Source organism: Neophocaena asiaeorientalis, unplaced genomic scaffold (genome assembly GCF_003031525.2).
Source record: "Neophocaena asiaeorientalis asiaeorientalis breed wild unplaced genomic scaffold, Neophocaena_asiaeorientalis_V1.1 scaffold150, whole genome shotgun sequence".
Taxonomy (NCBI): Eukaryota; Metazoa; Chordata; class Mammalia; order Artiodactyla; family Phocoenidae; genus Neophocaena; species Neophocaena asiaeorientalis.
In genome coordinates, this window is record NW_020176571.1 from 7,793,616 (window position 1) to 7,815,493 (window position 21,878).

A 21,878-nucleotide genomic window follows, 5' to 3' on the forward strand; every position below is an offset into this window, starting at 1 on the left:
TTGGAAAATGTTACATGATACACTAAACGTATATATAACCTAGACAATATTGAAAATAAAACAACAGAAAAAGACTAAATAATACTTAAGTTTGTAAAAGTAATCGATAATTGACTTAATGGCTAAGATATGAACCCACAAAATAATAAACAAATATAATAAACAAACAAATAAACAAATAAATAAACAAATTTATGGAAGAACACTGTTAATTCAAACTTCCAGAAAGATCCTATAGGTGTCGAAGTTAGTAAAGGTCATTTTAGTTGTATAAGTGATGGTAATTACTTATAAAAATTACATATAAAAAATCCAGATAACATAACTTAATAATTCAGTCAACGGATGCTGTAGTCAGAAAGACCTGGAAATAAATTATGGCTTTGAAACTTACAAGAGTGTGACTGTTAAAAAATTACTTAGTATCTAGTAACCTATCTTACTAATCTAAAATGGAAATAAGAATAGGTAATATACAATGCATGTAACACTGAGCACTCAACCTGACACATAAGTTCTCAACAAGTATCACTTTTAATTATTATTTTAGTCACAATTTCTATGTTACTATTTCTAATTCATATCAGCTAGACCCTGTTAAGTAATTTATTAAGCAGGAGTGTCTTTAATTAGCATGGTACATTTTTTTGCAGTGTTTGTTCAGTTTTTTAAAAAATTCTTTCATTACTTACAATTAAGTTTAAATTAGCATTTAGGAAGCTACCTCATCCTGATTTTTGTTATAAAATCAGGCTGCTTTTATTGAGTCTAAGTACACGTATGAGGAATTATGTTTGGCTTTTGTTATGCAATGAATTCCTTTCCAAGAATCTATTTATAACAGTTGAGCAAAATATATATTAACATACTATTATACAAAAAACCCACCTTCTACTGATTATAAAATCCCAAACTAATTGCTCCCTGCCATGATGTCTGTGGGTTTCACTTAATATTATATTGATTTACAAACCCAAATATGCAAGTGCATATGCAACTGACTAACTTCCTACAGACAATAAATTGAATACTTTGAGAAATCTTCCAACATATTTCATGTTTTATGGTTGCTTTTTACCCTGAATTATTTTTAAAAAACACCAATATCCTACTTTGATTTTGTTGTATATTAATTGTACCTCACTTGCATTACATTTAACATTTGTTATTTCCCACTAAGTGAGGTGGTCTAGTAGAGAGACAGGAGAGGAGGGACACATACCTTCTGTTGGCCAGAAAGTTGTGCATCCTTTAGTGGGGAGGTCAGGTTACTCTCATAAAAGAGGCCTGCTATGGCTGGGTGATAAAAGAGGAAATCTAAAAACATACATCTAGGACAAGAATAAACAATGTCTGTGACCTCCACAGACTGCCCTGTGAAGGCTCAGAGTGAAACAAGAGTGGAAAAAGTTGATTTCTCATCAAAGTGTCACTTTAGGTTTGAACAGGAAATTCTCACACGTAGGCATTTTGAAGACAGTTTACCTCATCACAAACCTCCAGAAACTAGGAGACTTTGGGCTCCAGTTGAAAGGACAAATGGACCTCTAAGTGTGTCATTTAGATTTTCCATTTTCAAATGTCTCTGAGAAATTGTTTTCATATTCTACAAGATCTGAGGACATGGCGGCTTAGCCACCCTGCAGTTATCTTATTTCCATCTCAATCATAAACACTGCAAACTTCAAATACCTCAAGTTTTACTTTTAAACTAGTCGCTAAATCTTGGCAGTACATACACTATTTCCTCATATCCATTATTATTTCATTTCTATTGTCATGGAAGAAATTCTAAAAGCCATAATCCCATTTTCAACAAGTATTTAAGGATATTTGTCACTAATTATCCTGAGGAATTTCTACATTCTCAACCATACTCTACCTGGCACAAAGTCCATCATTTTCAAAATACCATTTCTATTTCTCTGCCCTAGTTCTTACATTCTATTTTATTCTTATTAAATAAATAATTTAATCTGCAGATTTCCTCTGATAAAAATAAATGCCCCTTGAAAGGATAAAACACAAACTATATTAAACTGTATCACCATGACACAGGTGGAAAGATTAAATAACTACTCATTATATCATTCATGAATTCATCCTCCAATCATGACTAGTTGTCTATATTACACTAGGAATATATATATATATATATATTTTTTTTTTGGCGGTACGCGGGCCTCTCACTGCTATGGCCTCTCCCATTGTGGAGCACTGGCTCTGGACGTGCAGGCTCAGCGGCCATGGCTCACGAACCTAGCTGCTCCGCAGCATGTGGGATCTTCCCAGACCGGGGCACGAACCCATGTCCCCTGCATCGGCAGGCAGACTCTCAACCACTGTGACACCAGGGAAGCCCTACACTAGGAATATTTGATGTAACGACATAAACCCAAGTCAAACTATGTAGTTCAAGAAAAGGTAATTTTTAAAAATATCACCTAACCAAACAATGGGAAGGGGAGGAAAAGAAGGCTTAAACCACAAGATAAATGGCACATGCAAATGAAAATGACAAGAAAGTATGGGTAGCAATACTCATATCAGACAAAATAGACTTTAAAACAAAGTTCATAACAAAAGACAAAGGACACTATATAATGATAAAAGGATCAATACAAGAAGAGGATATTACACTTGCTAACATGTATGCACCCAATATACTTAGGAGAATCTAAATACATAAAACAAACACTACAGACATAAAGAGAGAAATTGATGGGAATAAAATAATAGTAGGAGTCTTTACTACCCCACTGACATCACTGGACAGATCTTCTAGACATAAAAAGCAATAAGGCAAAGGAGATCATAAATGACACAACAGAACAGTTGAACTTGATATCTACAGGACGTTACATACAAAAAAACCATAATACACACTCTTTTTTAAGTGCATGTGGAACATTCTCAAGGATAGGCCACATAATAGGACACAAAACAAGCCTCAAGAAATGTAAGGGATAGAAATTATTTCAAACATCTCTTCTGACCACAACCATATGTAACTAGAAATCAACCACAGGAAAAAAATGAGAGAAAAAAATGATTACATGGAGACTAAACAACATGATACTAAAAATCAATGGGTCAGAATGAAATGAAAGAGAAAATCAGAAAATACCTGGAGACAAATGACAATGAAAAGACAACCTTACAAAATCTATGGGACACAGCAAAAGCAGTTCTAAAAGGGAAGTTCACAGCAATACAGGCCTTTCTCAAGAAGAAAATCTCAAGTAAACAACCTAACCTACCACCTAAAAGAATTAGAAAAAGAGGAACAAACAAAACCCAAAGTCAGCAGAAGGAAGGAAATAACACACATCAGAGAGGAAATAAATAAAATAGAGATAAAGAACAATAGAAAGATCAATAAAGCCAAGAATTGTTTCTCTGAAAAGATAAACAAAATTGACATACCACTAGCCAGGCTCACCAAGAAGAAAAGACAGAGGAGCCAAATAAAAAAAAAAAAAAAGAAAAGAAAAAGGAGGAAAAACTGATACCAGAGAAATACAAAAAATCATAAGAAAATACTATGAACACTTATGTCAACAAATTGGACAACCTAGAAGAAATGGACAAGTTTTTAAAAATGGACAACCTGCCAAAACTGAGTCAAGAAGAAAGAGAAAATTTGAACAGAATGATCACTAGAAGTGAAATACAATCTGTAATTTTTTTTAAAAACTCCCTGTAAACAAAAGTCCAGGTCTGGGTGGCTTCACTGGGGAATTTTACCAAATATACAAAGAACTTATACCAATCCTTCTCAAAGTATTCCAAAAGACTGAAGAGGAGGGAACTCTCCCAAAGTCATTCTAGGAAGCCACCAACATCCTGATATCAAAATCAGACAAAGACATTACAAAAAAAAGAAAAGTACAGGCCAATATCTTTGATGAATATGGATGCAAAAGTCCTCACAAAATATTAGTAAACTGAAGCAACAATACATAAAAAGGATCATATGCCGTGATCAAGTTAGATTCATTCCAGGGTTGCAAGAATGGTTCAACAAATACAAATCAATCAATGTGATATGCCACATAAACAAAAGAAAAAACAAACACTGATCATCTTGATAGATGCAGAAAAAGCATTTAATAAAATTCATGATAAAAACTTTCACCAAAGTGGGTATGGAGGGACTATACCTCAACATAATAAAAGCCATGTATGACAAACCCATAGTTAATATAATACTCAACAATGAAAAACTGAAAGCCTTCCAGCTAAAATCTGAAAGAAGACAAGGATGCCCATTCTCACCAGTTCTGTTCAACACAGTATCAGAAGTCCTAGCCATAGCAATCAGACAAGAAAAATAAATAAAAGCTATCCAAATTGGAAGGGAAGAGGCAAAATTGTCACTATATGCAGATGACATGATACTATGTATGTAGAAAACCCTAATGACTCCAACACAAAAACCACTAGAATAAACAAATTCAGCAAAGTAGCAAGATACAAAATTAATACACAGAAGTCTGTTGCATTTCTTTGCACTAACAATAAAATATCAGAAAGAGAATGTAAAAAAAAAAATCCTGTTTAAAATCGCATCCAAAAAAAAAACCTAGAAATAAACCTAGCCAAGGAGGTGAAAGACATATACACTGAGAAGAATAAAACATTGGTAAAGGAAACTGAAGATTATTCAAAGAAATAGAAAGATATTTCATGCTCTTGAATTGGAGGAATTAATACTGTTAAAAGGGTCATACTACCCAAAGCAATCTACAGACTTAATGCAATCCCTATCAAATTACCCATGACATTTTCCACAAAACTATAACAAATAATCCTAAAATTCATATGGAACCAGAAGAGACCCAGAACTGCCAAAATAATCTTGAGGAAAAAGAACAAATCTGGAGGCAGAACCTTCTCAGACTTCATACAATACTACAAAGCTACAGTAACCAAAACAGTGTGATATTGGCACAAAAATAGTCATATGGATGAATGGAACAGAATAGAGAGCCCAGAAATAAACCCACACACCTATGGTCAATTAATCTTTGACAAAGGGGGCAAGAATATACAATGGAGCAAAGACAGTCTCTTCAGCGAGTGGTATTGGGAAAGCTGGACAGCCACATGTAAATCAATGAAGTTAAAACACTCCCTCACACTATACACAAAAATAAACTCAAAATGGTTTAAAAACTTAAATATAAGACATGACACCATAAAACTCCTAGGAGAGAACAAAGGCAAAACATTCTTTGATATAAATCATAGCAATATTTACTTAGGTCAGTCTCCCAAGGCAAAAGAAATAAAAGCAAAAATAAACAAATGGGACCTAATGAAACTTAAAAACTTTTGCACAGCAAAGGAAACCATAAACAAGACGAAAAGACAACCCTCAGAGTGGGAGAACATATTTGCAAACGAAGCAACTGAGAAAGGAGTAATCTCCAAAACATACAAACAGCTCATGCAGCTCAATATCAAAAAAAACCAAACAACCCAATCAAAAAATGGGTGGAAGACCTGAACAGACATTTCTCCAAAGAAGACAAACAGATGGCCAACAAACACATGAAAAGATGCTCAACATCACTAATTATTAGAGAAATGCAAATCAAAACTACAATGAGGTATCACCTCACACCTGTCAGAATGGCCATCATCAAAAAGTCTATAAATAACAAATGCTGGAGAGGGTGTGGAGAAAAGGGAACTCTCCTACACTACTGGTGGGAATGTAAATTGATGTAGCCACTATGGAGAATAGTATGGAGGTTCTTAAAAAAACTAAAAATAGAGTTACCATATGATTTAGCAATCCCACCCCTGGGCATATATCCAGAGAAAAACATTATTCGAAAAGACATATGAACCCAGTGTTCATAGCAGCACTATTTACAATAGCCAAGGCATGGAAGCAATCTAAGTGTTCATCAACAGATGAATGCATAAAGAAGATGTGGCACATATATACAATGGAATACTACTCAGCCATAAAAAGAAACGAAATTGAGTTATTTGTAGTGAGGTGGATGGACCTAGAGTCTGTCATACAGAGTGAAGTAAGTCAGAAAGAGAAAAACAAATACCGTATGCTAACACATATATATGGAATCTAAAAATTAAAAAAAAGGTCATGAAAAACCTAGGGGTAGGACGGGAATAAAGATGCAGACCTACTACAGAATGGACTTGAGGACACGGGGAGGGAGTAGGGTAAGCTGGGACGAAGTGAGAGAGTAGCACTGACATATATACACTACCAAATGTAAAATAGATAGCTAGTGGGAAGCAGCCACATAGCACAGGGAGATCAGCTCGGTGCTCTGTGACCACCTAGAGGGGTGGGATAGGGAGGGTGGGAGGGAGGGAGACACAAGAGGGAAGAGATATGGGGATATATGTATATGTATAGCTGATTCACTTTGTTATAAAGCAGAAGCTAACACACCATTGTAAAGCAATTATACTCCAATAAAGATGTTAAAACAAACAAACAGTTTGCTAACTTTATTTAATAAATTAATATTAATATGAGCTCTCATAGGGAGAACACTCACTCCCAAAGAATTTGTGGGTGGCGAATTTTCCTCACTTCGAATACATTTAAAAGTTGAAAATTTAACTGAAGTATTGTGAGTGCAGTAAAAAAAAAAAAAACTTTAACAATAATTTATAAAATTTTATAAAGGCAACAGAATATTTTGTACTTCTTTAATTAATTAGGATTCAATCACAACATGTATTAGGAAAACAGCTGCTATATATTAAACACACAGATGTAAGTTTTCCCAGATGAACAGTTACAAGCATAAACATAATTTCCTTCAATATATGGACAACCATGGTTCTCCATTTGCAAGAATCTGTAAAAAAAAATTGTAAAGCAAGGTGTGATATTCACAAATGCCAATTTTATCTCAAGCTTAAAATTAGAAAGAACAAAATGAGAAACAATAAAAGAACAAACTAATCAAAACAAGAATTAAATCCTGAAGATTGACAGTCTTTAATTACAAAATATTAAGCTTAACACAAAATACTGAACAGTATCTAATCCTATCCTGTTTATTTAAGTAGAATTATAAGCCAATATGATAGAAGTTTATGGATTTATCAGCTTGCCTAAAACTATGCATAAATTTCTCCTAAGAGTCCAGTAAAGTTAAAGAAGTAAAGGCCCTAAAGGTGATATTATTTAGAAAGAACTGGAAAATTTCCCCCAATTAAATCCCACAGACTGATCCTCAAAAACCGTAATGATTTCCTTTTTCTTGGTTGCTCTTTCTGTGCCCTACACACATAACGCACACACACATACATGCACATACACACGAATTGTCATATACTCTCAGAAAAGTTCAGTTATCAAAACACTATACTTTCAGGCTTTCAATTACTGTGGTGCCATCTTCCCTTAACCAGGATTTATTGGTTTCACTGATTTTGAGACCTATCCGTCCTTTCATTTCAAGCATGGATAAAATTTCCGATCGGGAAAAGAAATCATAAACCAGAAATGTGTGCATATTATAATCCACTCCTTTCTGACTCAAATGTTATTGGTCAAAGTTCTCCCAAGGGCTTGCACACATCCACTTAGTATTAATAAGATTTTTTCTCAAGGTATCTCATTTGTTAATGTGGTTTTCTTCTAGCATTAAATGTTCAAAAAGTGGAGTTTCTCCCTAAGAAAATTGAGTCAAAGTAAGAAAATATCATACACTTTTGAGAACCTTCAGTTTTCCCAAATTATGGTGTCAATCACTAATGCTTTGAAACCAGATATAGTTACAGTATAACAAAAAAAACAGAAGTGTCTGCCCTACCAGCTCTTCCTTGATACCGATCTTTAGAAGGTGGGAATTCAGCTCTGCACAGGCAGCATGGCTCTCCGCCCGGGTTTTGGATTTATTGGAAAGATGATAAGAGCTATTTCCAAATCCAATCCAGTGGGTTGAACAAAGATCACAGGAACATTCTAGAAAATGTAAACATATCTAATGTGTACTCTGTACTATGAATAACTACTACTAACACAATTACTATATCTTTGTGTTTGTTTTACAGATGGATATTAGATAGAAAGCAAAACAAGTATTTTTTGTAACATTTCTGGGCAAGTTTTACACAAACCATAGTTAACAATAATTAATATTTAGCTCATGTTTTGAATTTTTCTACTAAAAATTTGTTATAAAATTTTACCCACAAGGAAAATGCATTCCAAATAATATTATACAATTGTTTGATGTGATTAAAATTATATATGCAGGGCTTCCCTGGTGGCAGAGTGGTTGAGGGTCCGCCTGCCGATGCAGGGAACACGGGTTCGTGCCCCGGTCTGGGAAGATCCCACATGCCGTGGAGCGGCTGGGCCCGTGAGCCATGGCCGCTGAGCCTGCGCGTCCGGAGCCTGTGCTCCGCAACGGGAGAGGCCACAACAGTGAGAGGCCCGTGTACCGCCAAAAAATAAATAAATAAATAAAAATTATATATGCATATTGAGAAGGCTAAAAAATATATAATCATATGAACACAAAAAACAATTAATGAACTATTGCACTTTTGTCAGAAATTTTTATTAGTAATTATTTTAAATATATGGAATAAAATTCAGTAACTAATTTCATAAAAACTTATACTTCAACTGTTTAATAAACATATGCAATTTGCATATTTTAATAATCTTTTTTATAATCATCAAAAACATACAGTTAGGGAAGGGGATCAAGGCAGTGGAGTAGGAGAATGTGGAACTCATCTCTCCCCACAAACACATCAAAAATACATCTACATGTGGAACAGTTCTCATGGAAAGCTAACTGGAAGCTAGCAGAACTACACAACCAAAGTTGCAAGAAACCTATAACTGGGTAGGATGGGAAAAAAAGACATTGCCTCGGGACCTGCACCCCTGGGAGGGATCTGAAAAAAAAAAAAAAGGACTCTCAACCTGAGGAGCGAGCAGGGTGAGCCACAATCTAGGCATCCTAGTCCTGGGTTCTGCACAAAGGAGACAAGCTCTCTTGCCTGCTGGGAAAACTGCTGGGACAGACGGAAGGGTTGGAGAAGCCTACGTGCTACTCATGAGTGTGCACGTGTTGGTTTGCCAACAGTCAGGTGGAGAGAGCCTTGCACTGGTGGCTGCCTCATCACCACACTTCTCAATCCGAAGGGGCAAACACCCCAGCCCTGCTCACTCCACACCACAGCTGGGGAGCAGATCCAGCACCTGGCGGGGCAGTGATGGCCCCTGGACAGAAAGGAAGTCCCTCCTCACACCCTGCGCGAGCATTTGATCCTCCAATGCCAATGACAGTCTCTATCAAGGTGATCGTGGCTAGCACACCCTGAGGCAAGAAGTGGCTGGCAGCTCTCACACCAAAGACACTGAATACACACAGTCTCCACGGGAATGCTCCCACATAAAAACACGCCTTCAAGATCAAAATAGACAACTGTTTCCCCTAAATTCATAGAGTCATAGAAATTTAAGTGAAATCTAAGGGCAGAGGAACTACTCCCAACCAAAAGAACAAGAGAAATCCCCTGAAAGAACAAAATAAAGCAGAGCTCACCAGCCTACCAGACCCCAAGTTCAAGAAGGTGGTAATAAAAACGCTAACTGAATTAAGAAAGATTGTCAATAGAAGTGCAGATCACTGTAACAAGGAACTAGAAACTACAAAGAAGAGCCAATCAAAAATAGATAACCCAATTACTGGATAAAAAGCAATCTCGGGGCTTCCCTGGTGGCACAGTGGTTGAGAGTCTGCCTGCCGATGCACGGGACATGGGTTCATGCCCCGGTCCGGGAAGATCCCACATGCTGCGGAGCAGCTGGGCCCGTGAGCTATGGCCACTGAGCCTTAGCGTCCGGAGCCTGTGCTCCACAACGGGAGAGGCCACAACAGTGAGAGGCCTGTGTACCACAAAAAAAAAGAAAAAATAAGCAATCTCAAAGCAATGAATAGCCAACTAAATGACACAGAAGAATGAATAAGTGATCTAGAAGATAGAAAAATGGAAATCACACAATCAGAACAGCAGACAGAAAGACAAGTAAAGAAAAACAAAAGCAACGTATGAGATCTATGGGATAATATAAAGCATGCCAACGTACACATAATAGGGGTTCCAGAAGGCGAAGAGAGAAAAAAGGAGATGAAAAGTGTATTTGAAGAAATTATGGCTGAAAACTTCCCAAACCTAAAGAAGGAAACAGATATACAGGTACAGGAAGCAAAGAGACTCCCAACTCTCAGCCATAAAAAGAAGGAAATCTTGCCATTTGCAACAAAATGGATGGACCTTGAGGGCATTATACTAAGTGAAATAAGTCAGACAAATACAGTATGATTTTACTTATATGGAATCTAAAAAAAAAGTCATAGAAACAGACAGATTTGTGGTTGCTAGAGGTGAGGTGTGGTGGTGAGGGAAGTAGGTGAAAATGGTCAAAATGTACAAACTTCCAGTTGTAAAATAAATAAATTCTGGGGAGGTAAAGTGTGGTGACTATAGGTAATAATACCATGTTGTATATTTGAAAGTTGATAAGAGAGTAGATCTTAAGAGTCCTCATCAGGACTTCCCTGGTGGCGCAGTGGTTAAGAATCCGCCTGCCAAAGCAGGGGACACGGGTTTGAGCCCTGGCCCGGGAAGATCCCACATGCCTCGGGAAGATCCCATATGCCTCGGAGCAACTAAGCCTGTGCACCGCAACTACTGAACCTGCGCTCTAGAGCCCGTGCGCCACAACTACTGAAGCCCGAATGTCCACGCTCTGCAACAAGAAAAGCCACCACATTGAGAAGCCCACGCACCACAGCAAACAGTAGCCCCCGCTCGCTGCACCTAGAGAAAGCCTGCACGCAGCAACGAAAATCCAACACAGCCAAAAATAAATAAATAAAATTTAAAAATAAAGTAGTCCTCTTATTAAAAATAACAGTCCTCATCAAAAGAAAAAAAATTATAACAATATATGGTGATGGATTTTAACTAGACTTATTTTGATGATCATTTCAGAATATATACAAATGTCAAATCATTATATTGTACCTCTTAAACTAATATAATGTTGCATGTCAATTATAGCTCAAAAAATTCTCTTTGAGGTAAACAGTAAAGAGTATAACAGAGAAGGCATATGTTTGCTTTTGCTCATCACAATTTCACCAACAGTGTATGAGTCTTCCTTTAATCTGCTCATTTTTCTAACTTTTTAAAATTTTCATATTTTAAAAAATCTATACTAATCTTTAAAATTTGAAATAATGTACCATTATTTAATTACAATTTTTTCTAATTGCCCGTGAAAGTGAGCATCTTTTCATATATTAATTATACTTTAAATTTCTTCTTTAAGATTTTCTCACATTCATATCTTTGCTTCCACCCTCAGCCTACAAATTGTTATTTTTTTCTCTTTTTCTTTCTTTCTCCCATTAATTATTCAACTGCATGGGTTCCTTTTGCAATCATTCAAAAGCAATTTAGTATGCAGAACAGAAACATACTTCTGAGCAATTTGCTGTGATATCTGCTGCTCATTATGAAATAATAACCAGAATCATATTATTTTTTTACTTCAGTTTTTATTTTCCCACTGTTTATGCACCCTCAATGACCTGATTTTTTTCTCTCCCAAATAAAACTTTATTACTTTATTCCTTGGCTCAGGCTCTGTTTCTTAAAACATCCAGGAAAAGATTAAGTTTGTGTTTGGTCCTTTTGTACTTTCCATATCAGTTTTTGTGTCTTTAATTCCACTTTTCAAGGCTTTACATATTTGAAAGACATCTAATTTTCATTCTGTATCTGATACTTCAATTACCTGGATGTATTAGCATCTAATTTCTTTGTTATCTCACCTAAGTACTGTTATGACTTTTTCCCTATGCAATTTGGTATTTTAAATTAATTTTTATATATGACAATCATCTGGACCTGAGCTAGTGTCCTTTCCTTAGATGGATGATCTGCATGTACTTTCTCTGTGATGATTTGGGGTCCTAACAACCCAGGATCACACAGGGAATGTAACCTTAAATTCTAAGTGAGTCTGCCTAGGAAATTACAGAAAGGTCTGTATAATCAACTAGAACTTGAGCTAATATAGAAAAAACTGTTTTAATATCCTCAAGCTTTACATGAGAAACTAATTTTTAACTCCTTTGCTCAAGCTAAGTGAAAGCCTCATTCTCTATCTCTGTTGTAGTGGTTCAATCCAGACTGTACAGTTATTAAAATTGGAAATAACCCCAGAGAGTGGTAACTTCAGAGTCAGAATACTTCTCTCGTTTCAAGCTTTCTCTCCATTTTTGGCCCTTGATGATTTCTGCTGTTTTATCAGAAACCTAGATGTAAAACTAAAATTTAAATTAAAAAAAACTGTATCCATCTAGACATCTGGATCTAATGAGGAGAAAAAGGGAAGCTGAGCTTCACTAATACATAAACTTAGATGCCTGAGCTGTTAAGCACCATCCCTTGGGTAGAAATTAGAGCAGTAACTCTGGTTCCCTGCCACCTGTCGACTGTAACCCTGAACCTCTTCCTTCCTACGAGAGAAGTAGAGCTTGAGTTGCATCTCTTGACTTTTAAAGCTAGAAATTCAACTAAAGTAGTAGTAAAGGAATAAGAAGTAAAAATAAAAAAGAAAGAGGACTATGGAAAGACTACAAAAACATTAGTAGAAAACAAAGCTATGTGAGAATTTACCTCTGAGGAATAGGACTAAAGAGAGGAAGAAGAGTTAGCTTCATTGCTTTTAATTATGTCTTCCTGTGCTATTTTTAAATCCACTTGGTTGAGTTATAATATACACACAATAAATTATACTGTTTTGAAGTACACACTTTGATGAGTTTTGATGAATGAATATACCTTTGTAACTTCCTCCCCATTTAAAGTTTAGAATATTTCCATCACCTCAAAAGTTAACTCATGTCAATTCCCAACTAATGCCCCACCTGCTTTACCCAAGCAACCACAGATCTGATTTACATCACTGTAAATTATTTTTTACTTTTGTATGCAATTCGTATAAACACAATCCTTCAATATCAACTCGTTTGCATCTTATGTCACTCAACATAATGTTTTTGAGTTTTATTCAGGTTGTGTGTATAGGGATTTCATTCTTTTTCATTGCTGACTTGTCCATCATATGACTAACCCACAATTTGTAATCCATTCATCTGGTGATTTACTTTTGGATTGCTTATAATTTTTAGTTTTTATAAATAGTCTATAAACATTTTTGCACATGTCTTATGTGGACATATCTCTTCATGTCTCTTTTTTAAATGTTTAAGAGTGAAATTGTTGGGGATTTGCACCAGTACAGTGTCCATGTCCTTGTTACTGTCAGTCCTTTCAAATTTTAACCATTTTGGATAGTTGTGTAGTGGTAACTCACTGGGGTCATAATTTGCATTTCCTTAATTATTTACTATTTGATTGCTTTTTATTTTCAGATTAGGTGAATTGAAGGAAAACAAAAACAGAAGCAATATGAACAGCTAATATTTGGCATTAATATTTTTTTTCTGGGAGACATCAAAAAGTTTCGAAAAGCAATCACTAATTTAAATAAAAAATTAACAGCTGCTGGGTCTAGTCTCCTGTTTATTGCATCTATTGAGATTTTCCCTTTTTTATTCAAAGAATTTATTTTTAATAAGACTGTCAATTAGTTCTTTCCATATTTTTACTCCATTATTTTAATTTCCTTCCATTTTCTTTTTTTTTTTTTATTTGCTTATAGGGAATATTCATCAGGAATACTCATGAGGAATGCCTTTAGTCTCAATGACAAAGGAACCCTACACTTTTGGGTTTTGTGTGTGGAAGAGATGTTTTTCTTGGCAAATGCATCCGTGCTGAGAATCTTACACTGTTCAAGAAAAAAGCAAATATTTCTCTGAAAAGACGACAGAGGGGAACCATCCCGACTTCCTGAAAAAACAGACTCAATTAGGAAAGTTCTCTCTTTCCCTCTCCCCCTCTTCCCCCCACACTGTGCCCCACCCCTGCTGTTTTTTAAGTGCTTAATTTCCTGATAAGGACTTGAATAAACCCGCGATAAGTGAAAAAAAGAGAATTGAAAACAAAAACAGCTTTCTATATTATGGCTATTGTATCTGGATGTATAAAAAAATTAATGTAAAATTTATACACTTGTAATGTCATAAATGTTAGAGGAATAATATCCATCAGAGAAAGCTAGAAAGAAAAAAGTGTTAATGAGACACAACTCCCTTGCTTTTCATTTGTTTTCTTTTTGCCTTTTTGACCCCCTTCACACATTTCTCTCGCCCCCCACCTTAATATAATTTAAATCCCATTTTTCTCCTAATAATTATCAAATTGCAAACAATAATTATCTTTTATACATAATACTTTGGGTCTTTTCACATTCTCTTATGTCTTCTTTCTTATTTTGCCCAATATTAATATTTCCTTGATAAAACATTGACCATACCATAAAACGGCATTTTTCTATCATGATTCACGAAGTTTTGTGGCTGTCAGGAAGACAAACCCTTTAGTTCCAATGATCAATATTAGAAGTGGATTGAACAGAGAGAATACTCACCACCATTTTTAGAAGATAGTGTGGGAACAGGTGATCTTTTTCAGTTTTGTTCTTCTCTGCTAGAAAATACTGTGGTAAAAATTATGGTAGTAATTAGTTCTGTATAGGATAAAATAATTAAGACAACGTAAAAATCAGTCTTGAAAGCAAATCATTGAAATGTATTATGTTACTGATTTTAATAAAAACAGATTATTTTCTTAATTACTTACAGTTTGCAAGCAAGGCACCCACTGTTGTCATCCAGACCACACACAAGATCCCTAGACTCCCAGTCACCATGCTGTAGATCGGTGGTGTAACACTAAAGAAAACAGAAACAATGATGACGTTTCATCATTTCCCAGAAGTCATCAAATGTAAAATTTAAGACCATTGTGTTTCACCCTCAGAGGGCAACCATTCATTTTCTAATTCTTGAATGAGTTCATCCTGAATAAAACTATTTCTCAGCCACATTGAGAACCCAGTTCTTTGATACCCAAATTTCCTCCCTATTAGCTTCTTGTTGACTTCAGTTCTTTCTTATCAGAAATGGACATACATTTCGTATGTACCTTTCTTGAGTCTTCCTCTACTCAAGCCTTATATGCTGCTTTTCTCTATGATAGACTTTTCACCCCCATCATCTCTATTTGCAACCTTACCTACTGAGTCTTTCCCACCCATTTCCATCCTCTTCTGGAAGATCCAGCCTTTTAAATCTAATTTCATTATGGACGTTGTCCTCTGAAGTGATCAAGAGACAATTCAATGCCATATATGATCTGACTTTTACTGGATTAAACATTATTTTTCTTAATGGTGAGTAAGATGATTAACTACTTAGTCACTTAAGCCAGAAACCTCGTTATCTTATTCTACTCATTTCTCACCTTACCTCCAACTTTCAGTTAATCATGAAGTCATATAAGCTCTACTGCCAAAATACTTTTTTTCTCTATAATCCGTCTTTCCCCTAACAAATTCTGTTAGTTCTTTGAAGCTAAGTGGTTATTGACTCTTCATCTTTGTAGGTACCCTAAGTCCAGAGCAGGCTCACAGAACAAATTCAGAAATAGTTGTGGGACTGAGTTATATTAAACTGAATTGAAGACTAATATCAAGAATTATTTTTAAATAATTTTTAAATAACACAAAAAAAGTAATAGAATTTTCACAGTAGTTCTTACAAGTAATGCAATTCTGTAGGAATTTGAATCAATGCTATTTTAGAGGAAATGAACATAGTGAAGGACTATTTAAGAGACAAACAATTCCATGGTAATATCCTAAAATAATTAAGGAGAGTGTTGAAGATAGATCATTAGTGTAATGAGGCAATTTTATAATGGTTTTGAGAGAAGTAATCTTCTAAACCCAAGAATCAAGATCTAGCAAATAACAAAATATATATAATATTGTACCTTTTCTTTTTTTCCTAAACAACCGTTTTCTGTGCTGAAGGTGAGAGGGCCTTGGAAACTTCAGTTCCATGTAGTTTACTTGCTGCTCACTTGATTTGACACTTCTCTGGTTTGTCTTGGGTATTTTTTGCTTCTGTTGAGATTTGGAAAATTTTGGTTCTGTGTAGGTTACCTTTTGCTTGTTTACAATATCCTTGTTTTGCTCACTCTTAAACATTATTTTTTGGAAAGACTTAGATTGTTTCAGCTCAATCTTGATATCTTTCTGTGTCTCTCTTTAATATCTATGCAATAGAGAAATGTGAGGAAAAGAGTTACATGGTGATTGTATCAGCTCAGACAGCAAAAATTGCCTTCATTCTTATGTACAAGTAAACATTTAGGTATAACATTAAAAGGGTAAAAAAGGGAGGAAATGAGAGACTAAATCTCTCTCCCAACTTTGCAGTCCTTATTCAGAAGAATAATTTTATTCCCCTTTAATGAGATTATACATTTCATTTCCTCTTTGAATCAGGTTTTGAAAGGAGCAGATTAAGGAGTAGATATGTTTTTTCCTCTCAACATTCTCTGTATAATGAATCATGTTGACAATGTGTAGACTATGGTTAAAACACAACTACATTAACAAAGTGTTGATTATTTAAATTTAATATTAAAGTTTTTATTTCAAATCAGGTTGGCATAAAGTTTATTGTATCACTGAAATAACCCATTACTCAGTAGATTCTTTACTAATAGAGGAAAACCCCATCTCTTTCAAGAACTGGGTAGATTCTACATTTGTACAATAACCATGTATCTCTCAATCTGCCAGCCTAACGTCTTTTTTCTACTTAACTAGATTATATTTACCTACAGGCACATACTCACACACAGAGGCAGACACACAGACCATCTAAATTAAAGAGACAAGGCCAATGAATCACCAAAAATAAACAAAAGAAATTAAAAGGCAATGTATAAAAATTTTTTAATTTATTCAATCTCATTAATAAAGAAAGAAAGCAAATGAAAAGAATAGAACAACTTTCACCTGTGAGAACACTAAATAACTGATACTTTTCTGAATTGGCAAGTGACTGTGCATATAAAATTGTCAATAGTTATTAAAACATAAAATATATAGGCTTTTTACCAGCATTCTATTTTAAGTAATTTATCTTACAAAATATTTTTTAAATATTCAAAGTTGTGTAGCACCTGTTTTTGGTTTTATTTACTAAAAGCTAAATTGGAAAAACAAAAGAACAAAAAGTTGTCAAGAGAACGGTTCACAATTAAGGGAGTTGTTAAAGTTATGAGACATTTATACCCTAGTATACCATTGTTTAATATAACAAATATTATTTTAAATTTTTATTTATTTATTTATTTATGGCTGTGTTGGGTCTTTGTTTCTGTGCATGGGCTTTCTCTAGTTGTGGCAACGAGGGGCCACTCTTCATCGCGGTGCGCGGGCCTCTCACTATCGCAGCCTCTGTTGTTGTGGAGCACAGGCTCCAGACGCACAGGCTCAGTAATTATAGCTCACGGGCCCAGATGCTCTGCGGCATGTGGGATCTTCCCAGACCAGGGCTCGAACACGTGTTCCCTGCATTGGCAGGCAGATTCTCAACCACTGTGCCACCAGGGAAGCCCAACAAATATTACTGATGTGTAAAGCAAAATAATAGATTTGTAACGTGCTATGTCTTTGGTGGTTACTTGTAGGTAGAGTTTTGGCAGGTTTGCACTGCTCTCAATTTTATTGAAAATTAAAGAACATATGTTAAAATCTATTTAAAGGTGAAAATTTGAGTATTTAAAAATATTGAATAACAAATAATTTTATACATAGGGCCTTTTCTATATTTATCCTTCTATAAATTTACTGAGTAAACGCAAAACAACTGGGATAAAGTTATTTTCAAATTAAGAATTTTTTACACTTCCTCAAATTGTTTTCTGAAAGTTTTGACCAATTCATTTAGCACCAGCAAAAATGATATTTAAGAGGAACTGGCATTGAAAGAATGTTGCTGTTTAAATATTTAGAACAATTAAACTATTTTTTGTACCAGAAAAGGAAGAAAAATGACTATTGTTTTTGAAAATAAATAATTGAATAAGCTGATCTAGAAAATGTTAAAAGCGATAGAATCAGGTGGAATATTGGTTCAAATCGAAGCACATAGACTTAGATCTCTAATTTCACAACATATAATTGAACAAATTTCAGATAAACTAAAATGTTAAATGTAAACCATGAGATGATAAAACTGATAAACGATTGAAAGAAAGTATAAGTAAATAGTTATAACTTTCTAGTCACACACAGACAAGAAAGAGAGTTAGGTTAAATTATAGAAACATCATTTTTCTTGCTAATGTAAAGATTTTTATCAATAATAATCACATTAAAAGACTTTTATTTCATCACTAACCAAAGAAATACAAACTACTATATTAATGATATACATTTTCACCTACAGAATCAGTAAATATTTATAAGCCAAATGCAACCACACAGAGTTGGACAAAGTGCAGGAAAACAGGCATTCATTTACACGGACTTTTGGTTAATCTAAATCTTTCCCTTCTGGAAAATAATTTGTCAGTATGTAAATATCAAAACCAAATAATAAAAACATCTACTGATCCAACATTTCAAAATAATGTGAAAATGATGGGTTATTTCAAAAAAGAGGCTAAATAGTTGGAAAATAAAACAACAGAAAAATTCCAAGACAAAGAAACAAAAAAGTTCAAGGGATAGCTGGGTTCATACTCCACAACATTGTTTACAAAATGAGCATGTAACATAATTTTACAAAAATTATTTTTTCCTAAACTATCATTTAATACATTCTGAGTTGATTGTTGAAATTAGTGTTAAAAAGTTACATACATTTTTAACTTCTTGAGAGAAGGAAATAAACAAAAGTAATACTCAGTGATTTGAAGAATAAATTTAAAAATAAATTTTGTAGGGGCTTCCGGGAAGATGGCGGAAGAGTAAGACGCGGAGGTCACCTTCCTGCCCACAGATACACCAGAAATACATCTACACGTGGAACAACTCCTACAGAACACCTACTGAACGCTGGCAGAAGACCTCAGACCTCCCAAAAGGCAAGAAACTCCCCACGTACCTGGGTAGGGCAAAAGAAAAAAGAAAAAACAGAGAAAAAAGGATAGGGACGGTACCTGCACCAGCGGGAGGGAGCTGTGAAGGACGAAATGTTTCCACACACTAGGAAGCCCCTTTGCGGGCGGAGGCTGCAGGTGTAGGAGGGAGAAAGCTTCGGAGCAGCGGCAGAAAATCTTAATAATTACCTTTTATTTTAATAACTTTATTATATTTTATCTTTATTTTATTTTACTTTATCTTCTTTCTTTCTTTTTTTCCTTCCTTCCCTCCTTCCTTCCTCCCTCCCTTCCTCCCTTTCTTTCATTCTTTCTTTCTACTTCTACTAATACTTTCTTTCTACTTTTTTTCCCTTTTATTCTGAGCCGTGTGGATGAAAGGCTCTTGGTGCTGCAGCCAGGAGTCAGTGCTGTGCCTCTGAGGTGGGAGAGTGAAAAAGAGATATGGAAACATATGTACATGTATAACTGATTCACTTTGTTATAAAGCAGAAGCTGACACACCACTGTAAAGCAATTATACTCCAATAAAGATGTAAAAAAATAAATAAATAAAAAATAAATTTAAAAAAATGTGTAGGAAAACCATAGATATGAAACAATGTAAAATTGTTGCAGGCTGAAATTAAAGTTATATAGTAGGTAATCTGGCGTAAGAACCTCCAGGGAAGATTCTAGTTTGAAAAATAATCTAATAATGACATAATCTTTTGTTATTCAAAGCATGCATGGAAAACTACAAAGGAAGTTTCATGCAACTGCTAATCTGTAGTTTACCTCCTCCACAAAGTACCTATCAGGAAGTGAAAAATAGTGCTTTAGTATGACATGACCTTTGGTATTTTGAAAACTATTTCATAAATTACAGACTTTTTGATTTAAAATGTATAAGAAAAATATTTAATGACTCTTTAATAAGAGTATTCCTATAACAAGTCTGAGGCCCTATAGGAGAAGAAAAATGAACCAAATTACATATTGTATTAGAGGTTACATTGAACAAAAATACCATAGGATACAGAGAAAAGTATGTAGATTTGTCAGAATAGAAATTATATTTTTGGCTTTACTGGTTAAATTATAATAGATAATTCTTAGGAGTTGGTAACTACTTAGTAGTAGCTGATATCACCACCCATAGCAGGGAGTTTACATTTTGTTTTTATAGCATGTAATATAGTTTAGTACAGTCTGTTGTGTTACAGTAAATAACTATATAGTTTGGAAGACTTCAATGGTCACCAGCTTGTAGGTAAAAAAGAAATTATCTTACTATAAATTTCCAAATATTTCTCTGTTGTTACTTTTTACCTGATGACTGAGAACCTTACTACGGACACCACCTCCCTCAAGCCTCTCCCACTTACGTATGAGTCTAACGTTCATTTGCCCTCTTCTCATCGTTGCGTATGTCCTCCCAGGTACCCTTGTTATTGACCAATGATGATGAATCACATTCTTCTGATCCATCAGTGTCCACGGGCACCATCCTCTTACCTCCAGGCCACTCAATTGCTCTGCCTCGCCATCTCCACGTGACTTCTCCACTCTGGCTCAGCCAACCCTCCCATGGGAACACCTTGGTTCTTGTCGTACCTTTAAATGTTTCATCTCAAAAATGTCTTATTAAAACTTCCCACCCTCCACAAACACACTAACTTTTCTAGATGCTCATTTATCTCTTTCCAACATGAAAATGCTTTGATCTCACTAGCATCTCTAGTCTTGTCTCCAGCTCGACTTTGTTCTAATCTATCAGTCTGCTTCTTACATCACCTTCCTCCATGTCCACCTTGATTCCATAATATGTTTCTCTCCTGCCAATCACTAACTTCCTTGAACTTTTTTTGGTCCCACTTGTTCAATAAAATCATTATCTTATATGGTATAAATTATCTGTTTCTCTTTGTCAATGTCTGAGAAGCCAAGTGCTTTTAGAACAGATCGGATTTTCTGCAATATAAATTCATTGTCACCAACATGAAATTGCTTTAACACTGCTGGAGGGCCTGTTACTTTTTTCAGGTCAACATTCTTTTACATTCTCTGAAACCAATTTTATCACACTTTCTCCATTCTTCACAAATCTCTGTCTCTTCCACACCCACTCTTGTTCTCAGAAGATGACCTATATCACAGAAAAATAAAAGCCACCAGATCATCAGACTGAACATCTCTCAGGTTGCTCCCTATATATGCGTGCATCTCATCTTCTCTCCTGTTCAACAGAGCTGTTCTTCCTCTTCGGTAAAGCCAATTTCAACTGTATTCGAATCTATCCACTCCTATCACCGGAGAATCATACACTATTTATCACTCCTCTTTCCTTTTGAATATTCAATGTCTTCTTAGTAGTTTCCTTCTCACCAGCTTAAAATTACATGCAACTTTTAACCTTATTAGACCTCAAATCCCAATATAACTACTATCTTCACTCTCTATCACTCTTAAAAAAGAAAAATTCTCAGAGTGCCATTGCATTTCATCTCTATTTCTTATCTTTTATTCTCACTACTCAAGCCGTTGCATCCTGGCTCCTGCCCCAGTGATTCCTTGGCATCAGCACACCTTTAGATCATAAGTGATCTCTGCTTCACTAAACGGATCCTTTTATTTCGCTTTTAGATGAGCTTTTAATAGCATTCACCACCATTCACCACTCCCTTCTTTTTAAACATTTCTTCTTAATTCTGTATTTTCTTGGTCTCTTTATCCACAATCATTGTTTCAATGATTTCTTATAACAAGTG